Source organism: Anolis carolinensis, unplaced genomic scaffold, assembly GCF_035594765.1.
Source record: "Anolis carolinensis isolate JA03-04 unplaced genomic scaffold, rAnoCar3.1.pri scaffold_8, whole genome shotgun sequence".
Taxonomy (NCBI): Eukaryota; Metazoa; Chordata; class Lepidosauria; order Squamata; family Dactyloidae; genus Anolis; species Anolis carolinensis.
The window spans coordinates 21,294,098-21,313,728 of record NW_026943819.1 but is presented as its reverse complement, the minus strand read 5'-3'; the positions used below and the strand labels follow the sequence as shown (position 1 = coordinate 21,313,728).

The window sequence follows — 19,631 nt, the reverse complement described above, 5'->3', positions numbered from 1 at the left end:
TTCTTTGCTACGCCCACATCACCCAACAATTGTATATGCATGTGGAGGAGGAATCAATATTAGGAGACATGCCGTCCCACTTTTGTTTCAGGTGAGCATATAACCATCTCCTATCTTTTCCAGGCAAACAAAACTATCCACCCCCATTTCATTTTTCCCTATCTTCCTTCTTTTCAAACCATCTTCCTTCTCCCATTTCAGGCATTGACAGGCAGGAATGAATAGCACATACAGCTTAAGAACTGTATTTTTATATATATTTTTGAAGTTTCCAACTTACAGCGTCAAAGTGCCAAGGCACTTTTCAATTTAAATGATAGCTGACCTCTCTGGCAACAGGCAATATATATACACCATCATCGCTCGGTGCAAGCAATTCTAACACAATTTTGTCAAGTAAACCAGGATTATCATCCAGGTATTGCAGATAGGGCACCGAGGTTGAGACAAAAATAGTGGCTTGCTTAAGGCCACCGGTGCACTCAGAGCTAAAACACATTTTGAATCAGAGACTTTACTGCTCATTGTCATCCATTATACCGTATTATTCTTCCCAGCCTGCTATTCAGCACTAGTTCAGCCTGTCTTTCAAGACACAGAAACCACTTCTAATGCTACATCTAGGGACTGCTGGATGTTCAGTCTTAAACTTTTCTGCCTGTTCAAACTGTGCTTAATTAACCACGGTAATTAAAGCTCACAAGAATGATTGCACCTGTCAGCTTGTAAAGGGAAAGGCTAATAGGAGTCCTGTTTCTCCAGTGCAGTGAGAAACCCAAGGAGGTGCCACTAGACAGGGATGGGAAAGGAGACAGAAGAATGGGGCTGGAAAGAAGAGATGGGAGAGCAACATTCTTTATCTTTCTAGATGACTTCAGTTAGTTGTTCCTGCAAGCACCAGTCTATAAAAAGATCCAAGAAGCAGGAAAATGACATTCAAAACACCCCTGACAGATGGCCATCCAGTCTCTGATTAAAAGCCTCCAAAGAAGGAGCCTCAACCACACTCCGGGACAGAGAGTTCCATTGCTGAACAGCTTTCACAGTGAGGAAGTTCTTCCTGATGTTCAGGTGGAATCTCCTTTCTTTCCTGTAGTTTGAAGCCATTGTTCCGCATCCTAGTCTGCAGGGCAGCAGAAAACAAGCTTGCTTCCACCTCCCTATGACTTCCCCACACGTATTTATACATGGCTGTCATGTATAAATGGAGCCCCCAGTGGCGCAGTGTCTTAAAGAACTGAGCTGCTGAACTTGCAGACCAAAAGGTTGCAGGTTCGAATCCTGGGAGCAGAGTGAGCGCCCACTGTTAGCTCCAGCTTCTGCCAGTCTAGCAGTTCGAAAACATACAAATGTGAGTAGATCAATAGGTACCGCTCCGGCAGGAAAGTAAAGGCGTTCCATGCAGTCATGCCGGCCACATGACCTTGGAGGTGTCTACGGACAATGCCGGCTCTTCGGCTTAGAAATGGACACGACTGGACTTAACATCAGGGGAAACCTTTACCTTTACTAACTATCATGTCTTCAGGTCAGAATGCCAATCATGAAATAAAATCATTAGAAAGAAGACAAGAAAGGAAAGAGCTGGCCTTGATTTCCATTAAAAAGGAATTTGTAGAAAAAGGAGATTCTTTGTCATAAACTTTGTCAACTGGCAAATTCTGGGCCATGTAACCATAACTGTAACTTGTAGCTTGATTTGAGTTATATCACTGTTATAGCATGAAGCCTGTTGCATTAGTAATTGCATGACTTCTGAATTTGAACAAGGATTTACATTCAAGAGGATTTACTGAGAACATGGTTGAAATTCACTCTACCAGCACTGAGGTCAATTACATATTAAGTGTAACTCTTCAAGCTGTCTGCTTAGACAGCTTGGACTTATTAGCATCATATCTGTTGTCTGTGACCTACGCATTGACTTGTCCTGTCCACACCCTGTGCATGTGCTGAGAAATCTTTGCTCAAATTCATGGGTTTCACCTCATTTTGTCTTCTCAGCATCACAGGGGTTTAGTGTTTTGTATCAAAACAAGGATTTCCTAGCATTTTATACCAACAGCAAACGAAATTATACCAGACACCTTCTTCCCTGAAGTCCATCAAGAACAAAGTATTGGTTGTTGATAGAGTAAAATATTTATCAAACACATTTTTAAAAGCAATGCACACACACACATCTAAGTAAGCACAGAGAAATGTAGATTTCTTTTTGATCAGAGCCTCAAATCTGAAATTCTGACAGAGGGGGAAAGCATCCATTATTTATTCAAATTAATTTATAATTTATTTTTTTGAATTCATAGATTTTTTTTAATAAATACTTTCAACAAACACTTTTGAAAAAAAATATCTCAGAGGGAAGCTGTTGATAGATCAATATGGGTAGGGGTTTCATTAAATTAAATTTAAAATTTCATGCTCAGGTATAAACATCTAGCTGGTGGTGCGGAAAGGAGGTGCATTTCTTTCAGCAAAGTCCTTGATACACAAGCATGAAACCAGCACAGTCCCATGTGATGAGTGGGACAAACACATACATAAACCAGTGCATCAGCTTAGACACTTCTTCTTGATATGCTAATAGTGCATACATAAGGAATAAATTATATGGTGGAAAAGAAAGATTTAAGCATTTGAATTTGCATGTACAATGAAGCAGTCAGGTAAGCTTGCATGCCTCATAACTAACACTAACCAGTTTAACATAGCTTCACTTTACATTTTTGCCCTTTTAAAGCACTACAGCTGAACCCAGCTCATTTGGGTCATCTTCCCTTTTCCCGGTGGTGCAGCAAGTTAAACCGCTGAGCTGTTGAACTTGCTGACCAAAAGGTCGGCGATTCGAATCCTGAGAGTGGGGTGAGCTCCTGCTGTTAGCCCCAGCTTCTGCCAGCTTAGGAGTTTGAAAACATGCAAATGTGAGTAAAGCAATAGGTACCGCTCTGGTGGGAAGGTAACAGCGCTCCATGCAGTCATGACAGCCACATGATCTTGGAGATGTCCACGGACAACGCTGGCTCTTTGGTTTAGAAATGGAGACGAGCACCAACCCCCAGAGTTCGACACAACTAGACTTAGTGTCAAACTTTTACCTATTACCTTCCCTCCCTACAATGCCATCATCTGGCAGTATCTCCAATTTTCAATTGTCTCCCTTATGGAGCAGGTAGCAATTCTGACTAATGAGTAAAGATGCCAGTGACTGAAGACACAAACTAATGCATTATGAAAAGAACTCCATTTAACATGTGTAAGCTCTCCAAAGCCATACTTTCTGGCTGCCGAATTTGCCAAGGACAGTCCCAATTAATACCCAATTCCACTTTTTCAACTGCTGTTAAAATGTTCCAGTTTCTCTCCCCTACTCCCTTCTTCTCCATTTGTCCTCAGCTTACTATAGTTGCTATAAACTAAGTAGTTCTCACTCAATTAACTCATGGGTGGGTGGGGGAGAGGTGGTGGGTTCGTGACCTTCCCAGCAGGCCCACCCAAAAGCAAAATGCTACAGCTTCTTCCTCATTGATCACTTTTGCTAACTTGATCATTCTCTGATGTTGCTTGGCCAGTGGCCACTCATGCCCCAGTTTTATTCCATGAAATGTAGGAGCAGTGAGAAAATATGGGGCAGAAAGAGAGAAGAGGTGGAAACTGGGAGTATGAGTTCAAATCTCAGAGAGCCTGAGACAGGTGGAAAAACGATGAGGAGACTACGGTAAAGGTAAAGGTTTTCTGTTGACATTAAGTCTAGTCTAAGACATTAAGTCTAGTTTCTGCCAACCTAGCAGTTCGAAAACATGCAAATGTGAGTAGATCAGAAGGTACCACTCTGGCGGGAAGGTAACGGCGTTCCATGCAGTCATGCCGGCCACATGACCTTGGAGGTGTCTACGGACAACGCCGGCTCTTCGGCTTAGAAATGGAGATGAGCACCAACCCCCAGAGTTGGACACAACTGGACTTAACGTTAGGGGAAACCTTTACCTTTAACTTTTAAGTCTAGTCGTGTCCAACTCTGGGGATTGGTGCTCATCTCCATTTCTAAGCCAAAGAGCTGGCATTGTCAGTAGACACCTCCAAGGTCATGTGCCCGGCATGACTGCATGGAGCGCATGGTACCTATTGATCTACTCACATTTACATGTTTTCTAACTGCTAGATTGGCAGAAGCTGGGACTAACAGTGGGAGCTCACCCCACTCCCCGGATTTGAACCTCCGACCTTTTGGTCAGCAAGTTCAGCAGCTCAGTGGTTTAACGTGTTGCACCACTGGCCCCATCTACATTGTCATATAATCCAGTTTCTCACCCTAGATTATCTGCTTTACACTGGATTATATGTAGTGTAGACTCATATCCAGTTCAAAGTAGATAATATGGATTCAGAAATTGGATTAAATGGCAGTGTAGATTCAGCCTCCATCTATGTAAAACTACTTAACCCAATTAGTGGTGTTCTTGCTATTATCTTTAACTATTTAAGTGCTGACTGCTGTTGCATTTCCATCTCCCCTTTCCCAATTTAAAAGTTAAAATATTTCACCTTCATTATTGGCTGTAAGTTTTAAATTAATGTAGGATAGTATTTTGGGCTCCAGTTGGAATCTAGCCCTGAAATTGAGGTTTTTTTCTTCTTTGAATTGAAAAGGATGATTTACCCATATCAAATGGCTTACTGGTATCAAATATCCTCCAACATTTCACAGATGTAAACCGGGTCATATGTGGCCAATAGACATAAGAGTGACATCTAGATGGAAAAACGTATTAATGTGAAAGATCAAGTAAGCTTGGAGAGACTGAATGGTTTGCTTTTGTTTGAGCCTCCTGGAAAGGAAAACAGGAGCAAAGGCCAAATCTGAGCTAAAGAACCCAGAATGGGCATGCAGGGGGTCCCTATAGAATCTAAAATTCCCAAATACTCTAATAGCCATGAAAAGTGGTGAGAGATAATGTTTGATTTTCCAACAATACACAACAATAAAAGATTATTAAGTACATACCATATGAATGAGCAAAATTAACACACATTCTACAAAAGGTCATGAAACAGATGGAGGAAGCAAGGAAGTCTTGTTGAAATAAGTATGGTTTTAACATGCATTGACAAGTGTGAGAAAAACACCAGTAAGAGCACTTAAAAGAATAAGGAAATCTACTTCCCTTTAGCAGAACAATCATGCTGGCAGAAACTATGTTTGAAATGCCTGTGAAACAAAGAAAATACAAAGCCTATCCTTTCTTGTATACTGAAGATTACAGCCATCTCTCTTCTGCGATAAAAGGTCAGTTCCAAAACTAGATGCACTGCTGGAGCCCTTATATCTGAGATTGCAAGGTTTACTTCTCCATTATCCTAAACAGAGGAGCCTTTTGAAATTGCTTGAGACCTATTAGATCACAGTTTTATATTCTTCACAACACGGATGCACACACTTTCCCAAACTGTGGTTATAATATATTTTTAACAACACCGAGCAGAAACTATTTTCTTCCACTGAGCTGAAAAAAAAATATTTTCTCAAAGGAAGCAGAAAGGGGAATAAGCTATTGATTTTGTTTAGGGTCAGAATAAAATATCATTGGAGTGGGTGTTGAAATCCCTAGCTACAGATTATTTCTAGAGTGACAGGCTTGGGTTAAGGAAGCTACATTTTTGGCCCTAGTGAAACAAAACAAAACAAATGCAATATGGTGGTTCATTTTTTTTTATCTCTCCTCTTTTTTTCTTTTTCATGCTCTTACTTTATACTGGAGCTAGCCAGATTGTAACAGAAATCCTTCCATCACCCTTCCACAGTCTTTTTCAATGTCATCCAAAGGCCAAACTTTCCTAATGTTCACATCACTATTTTTAGAGCTGTAGACAAACCCAAGGAAAATAATGTGTTTTCCAAGGGAACGTTTAATTATAGGAATGTGTGATCTCTTTTGATTCCAAATACAGGTGCTTTCCAAAGCATCCCTTCCAGAGTGCCTTAAGCTTCAAGACCAACCCAGAGGCCATGTGATGAGAAAGCAGGCTGATCTACCTTCCTCTATTGCCACTCTACTGTGCCATCAATAGGTTGCTAGATCTTAGGACCTTGACCTGAGTCTTCAGTTTCCATGGAGCAACGCCAGTTGAAGATGAAGGGGCAAATTCTCCAAGTTTGATGGGCTCAGCTCCAAGCAGGAGTAAAGGGCTGTGTGAAAATCTTCTAGTAAAAGGTAAAGGTTTTCACCTGACATTAAGTCTACTTGTGTCCGACTCTGAGGGTTGGTGCTCATCTCCATTTCTAAGCTGAAGAGCCAGCATTGTCCATAGACACCTCAAGGTCATGTGGCCGACATGACTGCATGGAGCGCCGTTACCTTCCCGTCAAAATGGTACCTAATAATCTACTCACATTTGCATGTTTTTGAACTGCTAGGTTGGCAAAAGCTGGGGGTAACAGTAGGAGCTCACCCCACTCCCCAGATTCAAACCATCAACCTTTCAAACAGCAAGTTCAGCAGCTCAGTGATTTAACCTGCTGCGCCACCGGAGGCTTCTACTCAGCTATTAAAGCAACACCTTGCAACATTTTACAAAGCTTATCTCATATGTTTGCTGCAGCTTGCCAAGACTTTGGGGTGTCTATGTATTTATCTAGCTTCCCCCTTGTTGTGGTGCTAGGGCTCACCCTCTACTTTGTTTTGCATACATCACCTTGCTGGGAGTAATGTGGCCTCCAAGTCATCTGTTGACTGATGGCAAGCACGTAGAATTCATAGCCAAGAAATATCCAGTTCTTTCCAGCAAAATATAGCCTGCAACACCTAATATTTGTTGGCAGTTGCCCATCCAAGTGGTAACCAGGGCTGACCATGCTCAGCTTCAAAGATACAGGGGCCCGGGCTGTGGCGCAGGCGGGAGAGCAAGCCAGCTGCAATTAACTGCAATGAATCACTCTGACCAGGAGGTCATGAGTTCGAGGCCCGCTCGGAGCCTATATTTGTCTTGTCTTTGTTCTATGTTAAAAGGCATTGAATGTTTGCCTATATGTGTAATGTGATCCACCCTGAGTCCCCTTTGGGGTGAGAAGGGAGGAATATAAATGCTGCAAATAAATAAATAAATAAATACAGTAGAGTCTCACTTATCCAACTCGCTTATCCAAGGTTCTGGATTATCCAAGCCATTTCTGTAGTCAATGTTTTCAATATATAATGATATTTTGGTGCTAAATTCGTAAATACAGTAATTACAATGTAACATTACTGCATATTGAACTACTTTTTCTGTCAAATTTGTTGTATAACATGTTGTTTTGGTGCTTAATTGGTAAAATCATAACCTAATTTGATGTTTAATAGGCTTTTCCTTATTCCTTCCTTATTATCCAAGATATTCCCTTATCCAAGGTTCTGCCGGCCTGTTTGGCTTGGATAAGTGAGATTCTACTGTATAAGAAAATATGATCCTTTAGGTTAGGCAAGTTTAAAAGTTCTTTATGCAGTCTCTCTGGGTGATAAAGAAGAACTCGTTTCCCCTTGATCTTGGCTTAGTGCCTTTAACTAAGATGTGCATCTTAATTTCCAAACAGGAACATACTTTTTGTGTGTATGCAATGTGTGTGTGTGTGTTTTTTTTTTTTAAAAAAAGGATAACTGGCTGATATGTAATGTTTAAAACTTAAAGGCCAGGAGTATTGCTAGATGTAATGATTTTTGCCCTGAACCTGCAGGACCTGGGATGATTCTGATCTGGCAATCCTATCCACCGATGCTGGAGAAATTGCACCAGCCAATAGAATCTCAATAATTGTGTGTGTGTGTGTGTGTGTGTGTGCGTGTGCGTGTGCGTGCGTGCTTTTTAGAGGGAATCATTGTCTTCCTAAAGGGTTAAATTCTGCTCAGATGTGAAAGGTCCCACGATTCATGAAGGATGAAAGGGGGGGAGGGATGGAGAAGAATAACTTTTCAAGTCTGTCAATGAATGCAGTGTACTACTTCTGGTGGCTTGGAAAATAGCGACACAAATAAATGTACTGTACAGCAAAGGCAGAGACATCCACATGTTCCACCTGATTGTTTACTGCTTTCCTGCTGTTTTGCAGGAAGACCCTCTGCTTAACAAGGAAGGCTGGCAACACAAAGGAAGAAGTTTGCTTCAAGGTCTCTGACAACATATGTATACAGACTCCTTGGGGGAAGTCAAGACTGGTTCGGCTCTTCTCTCAGGCTTGTGCTTTGATTGCGGTGGTTCAGATGCAACCCAGTGTTTGTTTAGTTTTAGCAGAATGGCATTTTTTAACAGATGAACAAGAGAGGAGGATGCCAAGTGCATGTACATCTGTGTCTCTAAACAGCATAAAGGAGAATCTCCATTGCTATTTTCCTAACATGACAGGATTCCAGCATAAGTTTCCTTCTTTTATTCAATGGGGATTGTGGGTAGAACAAGAAAATGTACATCCAAAATATGATATGGAATGGGCTCCTTAGTATATTGATCAATACAGAATCCAAAGTCTTCTCCAGTAAGCTCCTAAGGCAGTGGTTCTCGACTTGGGTCCCCAGATGTTTTTGGCCTACAACTCCCAGAAATCCCAGCCAGTTTACCAGCTGTTAGGATTTCTAGGAGTTGAATCATAGAATCATAGAATCGTGGAGTTGGAAGAGACCTCATGGGCCATCCAGTCCAACCCCCTGCCAAGAAGCAGGAAATCACATTCAAAGCACCCCCGACAGATGGCCATCCAGCCTCCGTTTAAAAGCCTCCAAAGAAGGAGCCTCCACCACAGTTTGGGGCAGGAGGAAGCAAACATGCTGCCCTGGAGACTAGGACGTGGAACAGTGGCTTTAAACTACAGGAAAGGAGATTCTACTTGAACATTAGGAAGATCTTCCTCACTGTGAGAGCTGTTCGGCAGTGGAACTCTCTGCCTCAAAGTGTGGTGGAGGCTCCTTCTTTGGAGGCTTTTAAGCAGAGGCTGGATGGCCATCTGTCAGGTGTGCTTTGAATGTGATTTTCCTGCTTCTTGGCAGGGGGGTTGGACTGGATGGCCCACAACAACCCTGTGATTTTATGATTATATGACAGGAGCTCACCCAGTCTCACGGATTCGAACCATCAACCTTCAGGTCAGCAACCCAACTTTTAGGTGAACAGTCCAGCTGGCACAAGGGTTTAACCCACTGTGCCACCACGGCTCCTATGTTAGAGTGACTACAACATTTGGAAAGCATATGAGCTTCCTCAGCTTACTATGGTCACTGAAAGCTAGAATGTACCTACAGTGATCCAACAAACCATTTGAGTTATGCTCAAGGTGACTTCAAATGCTTTCACCATTAAAGCAGCACTCAGTCTACCGAGTATACTCATGTTTAGTTTTAGAAATTTTTAGTCAAAATATTGACTTCAAAAACCAGGGATGACTTATCCATGGGTCAATATAAGTATTAACTCTCATATTCTCTAAGTAGAATGGCAAAAAAGAGCTGAGCCTATGCCAGAAGGACTGGAAAAAGCACACAACCCCTCTACTCTTGCCACTGCTGCACTGCTTTTGGCTTTTTTGACTTCCTGTGCAAGTAAATGGTGGCAGCAGCCAAGGGTAGCTGGTCCCTTGAGGCATCATTGGTGTTCCCCCTGCTATATAGAATAATTATTGAATTATCTCTGGGTTGCAGTAAAATCTGTAATTTTGGACCCCAGGCCGACTTATACCCAAGTGTATATGGTTCTTCTCACTCATTCTAAACCCCCTTTAGGTTCTAAACTGTTTACTTTGTGCTGTAATGAGTCTCAGGTTCAAGAAACACTAATTGTGTGGATTAGCTGTGAACAGAGAAATTTTTATGCAAAGCTATGCAACTTCAACTAAAAATTTGCTGCCCCCATGTTTCCATTTGGCACCACAGGGCTATATGCAAACCAAGCATCAGCACTTTTGCAACTGGATGCTCTACCTCCAGAACTTTTCCGTCTCCAATTACCTTTCTAAGGAATCAGAACATTAATTGCCATTTAAATGCATAAGCAGTTTTGTTCCAACTGCTTCTCTCTCTCCCTCTGACTGTGCCCAGGCTGGTGAGCAAGAATAATATTTGCTTTAAACACAAATCATCTCTTTATAAATACAGAACAGGCAAGACATTTTTGCCTTTCTAAATGAGGAGCCAGATGGTTATTCTACCCCTAAAGGGGTTTCACTCCAAAGCGTCATGTTTTGTGAGTGAAACAAGAGGGAAACATTTGGACTCTAGCCACTCTAGGTGCATGTCTTATTTTTATTTCTGTTGGCTTAGCTGTACGGTATTGAAACAACAGAAGCCCAAACAATCTAGGAATTGTTTGCACCATTTTAATATAGAATAAAATATACCATGCTGATCCAACTGATGGGCCAGATTCATGCAGACCATGTAGGTGATTTCTTCTACTACAAATCTTCTCTCCCCGATACACACACATCTTATTAAGAAGCATAGACTAGGGCTGAAATAGCTCTCCAGCACAGCCATCAAAGGGAAAAGATAGAGAGAGAGAGATGAGCAATCGAAACTGTATTACGCATAAACATATTTAATTTTTACTCCACACTAAGGCTAAGTGACTGCAATGCTCAGTAGGCGCCTTACAGTTCACCAAATAATGATAAAACAGTTGGCATTAAAGTCTACACACTAATGAAAGCTAAGACCAAATTATCGCTGAATTTAAATTGGTCTGCTGTGGAGCCACAATATTTTTTATAAACATCACGCGTTCTTTTCATTCCACATAGCAATAATGCCTTGATAAGGTTTCTTTTTTATCCCTTAAAAAGCCTAATAAACACATAAGATTACAATTTTCTGCCTTAAGAGTATCATTGCCCATTGGCTTTTTTTGCTGATTCTGCCTTCTAGGATTTCAGGGTCTTTCTAGCTCTGTGATTCAAAGCCTATAATGGAATGTGCCTTTATTGGGGTTGACCTAGAGACCATATGCACGTGTTCTAATTTTGCCTAATGTTCTACTACACTTCTGATTCATATGTCTTTCCAAATGAAAAATCCTGAGATTGCAAATGCAGGTAAGAATTCTGTTGAGCAGATGTGAATGTGTAACCTACAGTCTCATGACTGTTTCATAGCCATGATCCTTAGCCTCTAGTTGAAGAGATACATAATAATAATAATAATAATAATAATAATAATAATAATAATAATAATAATAATACTCAGGGCGGCTTACATGCATAATTGAGCAAAACAGCAGCATAAACACAATTTGCAATATACAAAAGATAGAACAGTAATATAATAAATACGATAAAACAAGAATTTTACAACAGTTAATAATATAAATCAACCACCAGGTACGGTTTTGTCGACTACATCGGTGGAGGAATTGCTGCAGCTATGTAAGAGTAATATAATAATACATAAGAACTGTATCTGCAGAAGACCCAAGCCTGTGCAAGGAAGTGAAAGCCGCCGCCACCATGACTTCCATGCTGGAGAACTATATTAAACGTACTGTTGCTGTGATTATTTCAGATGGTCGAATGATTGTGAGAACTCTCAAGGGCTTTGATCAGACCATCAACCAGATTTTGATGAAAGCCATGAAAGAGTGTTCAGTTTTTCACAAGGAGTAGAAATAGTTGTTTTAGGATTATACATTGTAAGAAGTGATAATGTGGCTGTAATTGGAGATTTTGATGAAGAGACAGATTCATCTCTTGACCTAGGGAACATTTGAGCAGAACCATTGAACTCAGTAGTATATTGAGTTATAAAGTATAAGGCTGTAGAAGGACTTCTTGAAGCTCCAGTTGTACAGAATTATTTATACACAGGCATGGCTGCTTTTTACAAGTTATGTGTTGCAACCTGAATAGTGGTTACTTTCCTATTTTGATTGTTATGGTTTGATATGTTTATTAAAGTGTCTATTTTATTGGGGAAAAAAAGAACTGTGAAAGTTCCCCTAATCCCCATTTACCAGGCACCAGCCATTTCCATTGACAGGGATCTGTCCATCTACTGGTTGGGAAAAATTGCCTGATAGTCTCACCATCAATATGTTGTCAAATGAACAAAATCTGGCTACCATTATTTTAAAAAATCTAAAATCGGGACAGTAAATAAAGAACAACACTCAGAAAAACGGGAGAATTCCAAACATGAAACAATCAGGACCAGCTAATACCTCCCAACAAAGGATTCCCCCAGGATGGAATCAGCTAATCAACATTCACACCTGCCTCAAGCAGACAAGAGTTCTTTCTTCCACCCTGGACATTATTCCACAGATATATAAACCTGCGCTACATGCAGTCATGCCAATGGCCACATGACCTTGGAGGTGTCTACGGACAATGCCGGCTCTTCATCTTAGAAATGGAGATGAGCACCAACCCACAGAGTCAGACATGACTGGACTTAACGTCAGGGGAAACCTTTACCTTTACCTTATATAAACCTCACTTGCCTATTTTCCAAAACATCTCACATCGTCTGAGGATGCCTGTCGTCAGGAGAGAATGCTTCTGGAACATGGCCATACAGCCTGGAAAACTCACAGTCTTGGGGCTAGCACCACCTCAAACTGTCACCTTCTCTGTTAGTAATAAAAGAATAGTCTCTTTCTTCTCTGGATCACTGTCATATGCATTCTGCCATGAATCCATTCTATTCAATTTCTCCATCAATCTGCAATTTAAATGCATACAAACTTGCATTTGTTTTGGAATGTAATTGTTCTTTTATCATTTCTGCATGTGCTTCTCTAATGGACACATTTCTTGCATGCAAATTTCCCTAGAGTATTCAATTTTTTCAGGCAATTTTGAGATGAGAACTGTACTGAAAAAATCACAGACCTAAATTCAGAGCATTTACAAGAACATTTTTTAAAAAATCTCCTATTTGAAGATCTCTGGTTTACAAATATTAATCACAACAAAATGAGATCTGGGGTATTTTCTCTTTAGGCAGTTAGTGGGAAATTAGTAAAGAAGGATATTCCTTTTGGCCACATATGCAAATAATGTACATAGAACAAGGATACACAAAGCAAAGGATATGGAGACATCCTCAGCCTCTTTCCTTTCCAGCTGATTTCCATATTTTGTTCTCTCTTTCCACATTAAAGCAAAAGCTCAGTACTTGCTTTGAATTCTTAATGTGACTGAATCCTTCTTGCTACTTACTTTGTTTTGTTATGCACTACATACAATTACACATCCCTAATCCTCAAATCCTCCCTTGACACCGCAGCACGTGCCAAACCTGAGTTGTCAGCTGCTGTTGTATTATGAGTCTTCAGAGAGTAACATACTTCATGCAACATCTCACCTCCTTGCTATGTTTTTTTCCTCTAAATATAGGAAGCTGCCTTATGCTGAAATAGACCAATGGGCTATCAAGCTCTGGGTGAGTTTGACTCCCCAGGATTTCTGGCAGATGTATTTTCATATCCTACCTGGATGTGTATTGATTGAGCCTAGAAGCTTTTGTAAGCAAAGCATATGCTCTACCATATTTCTCAATACAGTACTTTGCCCTCCCCTCCCTTCTGCAAGGAGGGCGCTCGTTTGTTACCATAAATAAAAATTATTTGCCTACTTGTTGCTATACTTGTAGCTGGTAGTTTATGTTTATCTTTCCAAGGCACAAACCTTTTTTTCTTCTTCCTTTTTTGATTATCTTTCCAAGGCACCAGCCACTTTGTTTGAGATAATCTTTGAGGGGGAGATCCCTTGACTCAAGCTTCATCACAGCTACCCAAAACATTTCTGGACTAGATGGATCAGAGATCAATCTGGCAAGATCCTCCGTTCTCATAAGTCCAACAAAGCAATCCAGTATTTCAAAAAAGAGGGGAAAAAGTTGGTGTGAAGCAAAGGCAACAACAAATGTAACATTCCTTTGAATGTTAGGTTCACTAATGCTAATTTCTCCATAACACACAAAAACATCTCAAGCTACTCAGACTCAAAAAACTGACGTGAAAGTTCACCTACCAGGAGCAGGCATTTTAAAGAAGTGAGATGGTATAGAATAAAGTAATGACCACTCTTTCTGAGAAAGAATAACTTGCACACTGTCATAAAGTAAGTTTCCATGGACAAGAATGGAACGGGCTGGGCTGTGGCACAGGCTGGTGAGCAGCCTGCTGCAATAAATCACTCTGACCATGAGGTCATGAGTTCGAGGCGAGCCCGTGGCGGGGTGAGCACCCATCAATTAAAAAATAAAAAATAGCCCCTGCTCGTTGCTGACCTAGCAACCTGAAAGATAGTTGCATCTATCAAGTAGGAAATAAGGTACCACTTATAAAAGTGGGGAGGCAAATTTAACTAATTTACGATGTTGGAATGAGGAAGTGCGGTCAGAGTGGATGATGAAGCAGCTGCTCCCCCCTGTGGCCAGAATCGAACATCCCCTCAGGAGAAGGTTAAATTGCCTCTGCGTCTGTCTGTCTCTGTCTCAGTTCTATGTGCATATGGGCATTGAATGTTTGCCCTATATGTGTATAATGTAATCTGCCCTGAGTCCCCTTCGGGGTGAGAAGGCGGAATATAAATACTGTAAATAAATAAATAAATAATGGATTCTAACCTGAATCTGAAGGACTCCTAGTACAACATTCAAAGTAACTGCCTACTAATAACTGAGAAAACAGTTATTGGTAGACTGTTATCAAAAGAGCTTTAGGCATAACCTCATATAGGAGGGTCTTGAAGGCTTTGAAAGAATAATATTTTGAGCATTCTTCTAAGTTTGTTTGTTGATCTTAAAACACTCCACAAAAAATAACAAGAGAGAGGATCTGTTATCATTCTCTGTGAACTTCCAGTGGCAGCAAACCAATGTCTGTTAGAGAAGATGAAGAACACGTGCTAGCGCAAGCCAGTTCTTCCGCTGGTACTACTTATGGTAATGTTTGTTGGCAGGGACCAGCAGCCATGTCAGTAGCTGCCACTTGTACTGAACCAACCAATGTAGGGCAAAGCTTTAAAAGCTTTAGCTCAGACTGGATTTTCCTGCTGGCTAGTCAAGCTTAAAAACATTGCATATTCATTCTGTGTTTTGAACATCCGATATAAACAGTGAGTGCAATACAAGGCAGAGGGCCTCGGGGACAAGCCAGTGCACAAATTGCTGCTTGACACATTTAGTCATTTCCCTCTCTCTTTCTCTCTCTGCATGTCATGGCCAAGAGAGAGCCCTGTGGAATGTTTTGAACCCATGACTCATCAAGGTCAAAATAGCAAGCAACCGTTGATGGGTAGGTTTTGCACTCTACAAATAATTTGCTGTCTTTACAGATGAGCTCAACATCAGAACACAGTGAAACCTGAATTGATGTCACTTGCCTTATACCACTCGTATCAGGAACTGTATGTTGATGTCAAATGCAAGGTGGCAGTTTTCTGTGTATTGGCAATGTTGGCAAAAGTGACACTGTATTAACCTGAGTTGTAGGAGAGGACTGTCACACTGAAAAGGGATCTAAAGGCCCACAGGACCAAGAAGGTCAGAGAAAACCAACCCAAGCTTCAAAACCCATGATCAGAGAGGATAAACTATAAATGACACCTCAGGATATTTATTATTTCCTTCTATCTGTTATCCAGATATTTAAAGTGACTCATGCACCAGCCCACACCAGAGCTCCCTGTCAGCCATGGCCACTCCCAGCTCCTTCAAGGACATGCCAGTTCCTTCAAGGATGCCATCCATCCATCTTGCCCTTGGTCGGCCCCTCCTCCTTTTTCCTTCCATTTTCTCCAGCATCATTCTCTTCTCTAAGCCTTCATGTTTTCTCATTATGTGGAAGACCTCATTTAGAGGTTTACTGGACCCAATCCAAAACAATGTTAGAGCAGTTATTCTATTTTAACCACCATGGTTCCATCTCATGAATTCTGGTTCTATCATTTGATGAGTCATTGGACTGAGAATTCTAAATGTTCCTCTGGCAGAGAAATCTAAACTGAAAATCCCAGTATTCCATAGGATGGAAGCATAACAGTTGAAGTGGAATCATAGTGCTATAATTCTGTAATTTGAAATGAGTCCAGAGTGCTAATCTAAGGGTCTTTTCTAGACTAGAGCAGGGGTCCTCAAACTTTTTAAGTGGAGGGCCAATTCATGGTCCCTCAGATTGTTGAGGGGCCGAATTATCATTTGGGGAAAAAAAAACCCAAACAAATTCCTATGCTCGCTGCACATGTCTTATTTGTAGTGCAAAAAAAAAAAACCAAAACCCCGCAACAACAATCATTTACTTATATATTTATTTGCTACATTTATATCCCACCCTCTCTCACCCTGAAGGGGACTCAGAGCGGCTTACAAGTTGTATGTACATACAATATATTATATTAATAGCATAGCACAATATCAGCATTATAGATTACTATATTGTACTATACCATTATACTGTAATATTATTAGTAATATTACATTTAATATATAATATATAAATAATATCATTATATTATACAATATTATTATATTGCATTATTATTATTAGCCGCCCTGAGTCCCCTATTGGGTGAGAAGGGCGGGGTAGAAATACTGTAATAAATAAATAAATAAATAAATAAATATTATATTATATTGTATTAAATTATAATATTTATTATCAATATTATATGTATACACAATATATTATATTATTACCATAGCATTCATTTACAATATTTCATTTACAATATTGATAAATGAAAAAACAATATTTAAAAATAAAAATAATTTTAACCAACATACTGTAAACTTATCAGGATTTCAGTGGGAAGTGTGGGCCTGCTTCTGGCCAATGAGATAATCAAGTAGGATTGTTGTTGTTGTGCCTTCAAGTCATTTCAGACTTTGGGTGCGTCTAAGTCTAAAACTGTGGGCGGGGGCCAGGTAAATGGCCTTGGAGGGCCTTCATTTGGGGACCCCTGGACTAGAGAGACTTCTTGGGAAGTTAATCTTGGCTGCTCCTCTGGAACTCCCTTCCTAAAGAAATAAAGCTGGCCCCCTCCCTCCTCTCCTTCAAAAACAACTAAAGACCTACTTCTGCTCATTAGCATATGGAGATGAGAAGGATTAATTAATAAGAGACCACTTCCAGATCCTGATTGAGAACTATGCTGTATCTGGGTTCTGTTAGTCTACGTCAGCCCATTTACCACCGTAGGCCACATAATCCAACCCACACAACTCTGTTGAACTTCAGTTGGCTTTTGTAAATAATTGGGAACATTTATTTAGATTTTATGTCACTATAAAATTCTTGTCTGATTCTGTCTGACTATATTAGTTTAGGTTATTGATGTCACACTCACTGATACTAGGTATAATTTGATGTTAAATTTTCAATGCTGTATTCATATGTGGGGTCTTGTTGGGATTTTATGCCAATGTTTATCTGTTTTTTGAAGGCATTGAATGTATGCCGTTGTTTGTTGGAATCCGCCCTGAGTCCCTTCAGGGAAGTAGGGCAGAACAGAAATAAAGTTTTATTATATTTTATTATATTCTCTCTTTTTCTCACTGACATGCCCTATCATATCAGCAATTATAAGTCACAGAGTTCATTGTGTTTAAAAGATAAAAATGAATACTTGATCGAATAAGCAAAGCAAAATGCAGGTTGAATATCCCTTATTTGGAATTTCAAAATTGTCCACATGGGTGGTAAAGATAATGACACTTTTTTTTCTTGTGGTTCAATGTACACAAACTTTGTTTCATGCACAAAATTATTTTAAAATATAATTGATAGGATCTGGAGTTCCCCGAAGTGTTTAATTCAGTTACAGTCAGTTTCAGTTCAGGTCTGGACAATGCCATCTCTTTCTAAGAACATGGATTAAAAGCTAGCAATTACATTTGCTTTACATTCCATTCAGCTCTCAAATAAATGGCCCTGGGGACTGTGGAACTGAAGGAAGCTTCTAAATGTCTATTTGATAGAATCCCAGTTTTTTTGTTGAATGTTGAGAGAAAAATCTTCAACTCTACTTTTGAAAGAGAATAAGAACCATTCCAATTATATTATTAAATGAGATTTACCAGAAACAAGCGACTGAAGGTTTTTGATTTAACAAAAGTAATTAGTCAAAACAAGTGCTTTCAAAGTTCTTCACTGATCTGATCAATTTATGATAAAGCAAATGCAAACATTTTCTGTAAAGATCTTATATCTACTCTGCTGATTGTAGCCAGGATAAAGATGGCAAGGAGATGGAACCCGTGATAAAACTTTATAATATATCATGTGCAAATTATAGAATGGTTCACCATGGAACTATATAATGTTCTGATAAGCACCCTTGGGATTATGGTCTGTTGCTGTCATTTGCCTTTCATAGTAATTGTCTCATAACAATCTACACAATCACAGATGGTTTCTATTGTGGAGGAGAGTGGGCAGGAAATAGTTTATTCCTATATCAGAAGGAAGGCAAAATCTATACACATAATAAAAGTGAAAGTATGTATTATGTGTGGGGCTGAGGTGTCCACTTACACCAGTGATTTTCAACTTGGGGTCCCCAGATGTTTTTGGCCTTCACCTCCAAGAAATCCTAACAGCTGGTAAACCGCCTGGAATTTCTGGCAGTTATAGGCCAAAAACGTCTGGAGACCCCAGATTGAGAATCACTAACACAGACAAGCTCCCACTTCTACAAATAGCTATATCTCCCACTACTCAGGAGACACCAGTGGCACTCCCTCCAATGACAATGCTGGCTATATAAAGCAATGTAAAAATGTCCAAGATCCCTGCCAATGTCCTCCACAAACACTATACTGCCCACTACCCAACTGAAGGCTTTCATAAGGGGACAATTTCATCCTAGATTTTATGTGTTTCCTCCACCACAGACATCCCAGTGTTCCTTTCTCCATTGGTGCCCACTGTCTCTCCCATAACACTTTCCTATTCTTTTCTATGACACACAGCAAATGGAGGAATTGATCAGCAACTGAACATACTAGAGAGGTTTGGGGAGAAAACCCACAAACCTTTTAGAATGATTATGCTGCCGGCCAGGAGACTCAAAGCGGGTGAATCTACACTGTAGAATTAATGCAGTTTGACACCACCTTAACTGCCACCACTCAAGCTATGGAAATCTGTGGTTTGCAGTTTGGTAGGGCACCAGCACTCTTTGACAGAGAAGGTGAAAGACTCTATAAAATTACAACTGATATTATTCCATAGCATTGAGCCATGGCAGTTAAAGCAGTGTCAAACTGCATTACATCTACAGTTTAGATGCATCTTTGGAGAGAATTGGGGAAATGAAATCATTAAAGCCCAGAACAATTGAACATCAAATGGCAACAGTCACCTCCCAACAACCTTTTCTGACCACCACAAATTCCTCTCCGACTAATAACACAGGCTCCATATACACCACCATATAATGAAGTTTGAAGATATATTATAGAAGTCTCTACACTGCATTATTGTTTCATACTGCATTATTGGCAGTGTAAGTGGGACCAAAGTGAAGTCATGCCTGGCGATACAGCCACACACCAAAAACCCAGGTTTTCTGGAAAACTATGGAGTAAAAGGCAATATTTTTCAAACTGGATTAAAGTCTAAAGAACTACACTGCAAGTAAATAATCAAAGATGTTGTGTGTCAGAATCGCA

General features: G+C 40.1%; 1 protein-coding gene and 1 pseudogene across 4 annotated transcripts in view; one reads left to right on the top strand and one right to left on the bottom strand.

Moving 5' to 3' along the window:
- opcml (opioid binding protein/cell adhesion molecule like) overlaps nucleotides 1-19,631 on the bottom strand; it is a 934,533-nt gene that overhangs the window by 843,050 nt on the left and 71,852 nt on the right. The gene's annotated exons all lie outside the window — the stretch shown is intronic.
- LOC103279410 (U6 snRNA-associated Sm-like protein LSm8) lies at nucleotides 11,440-11,751 on the top strand (annotated as a pseudogene).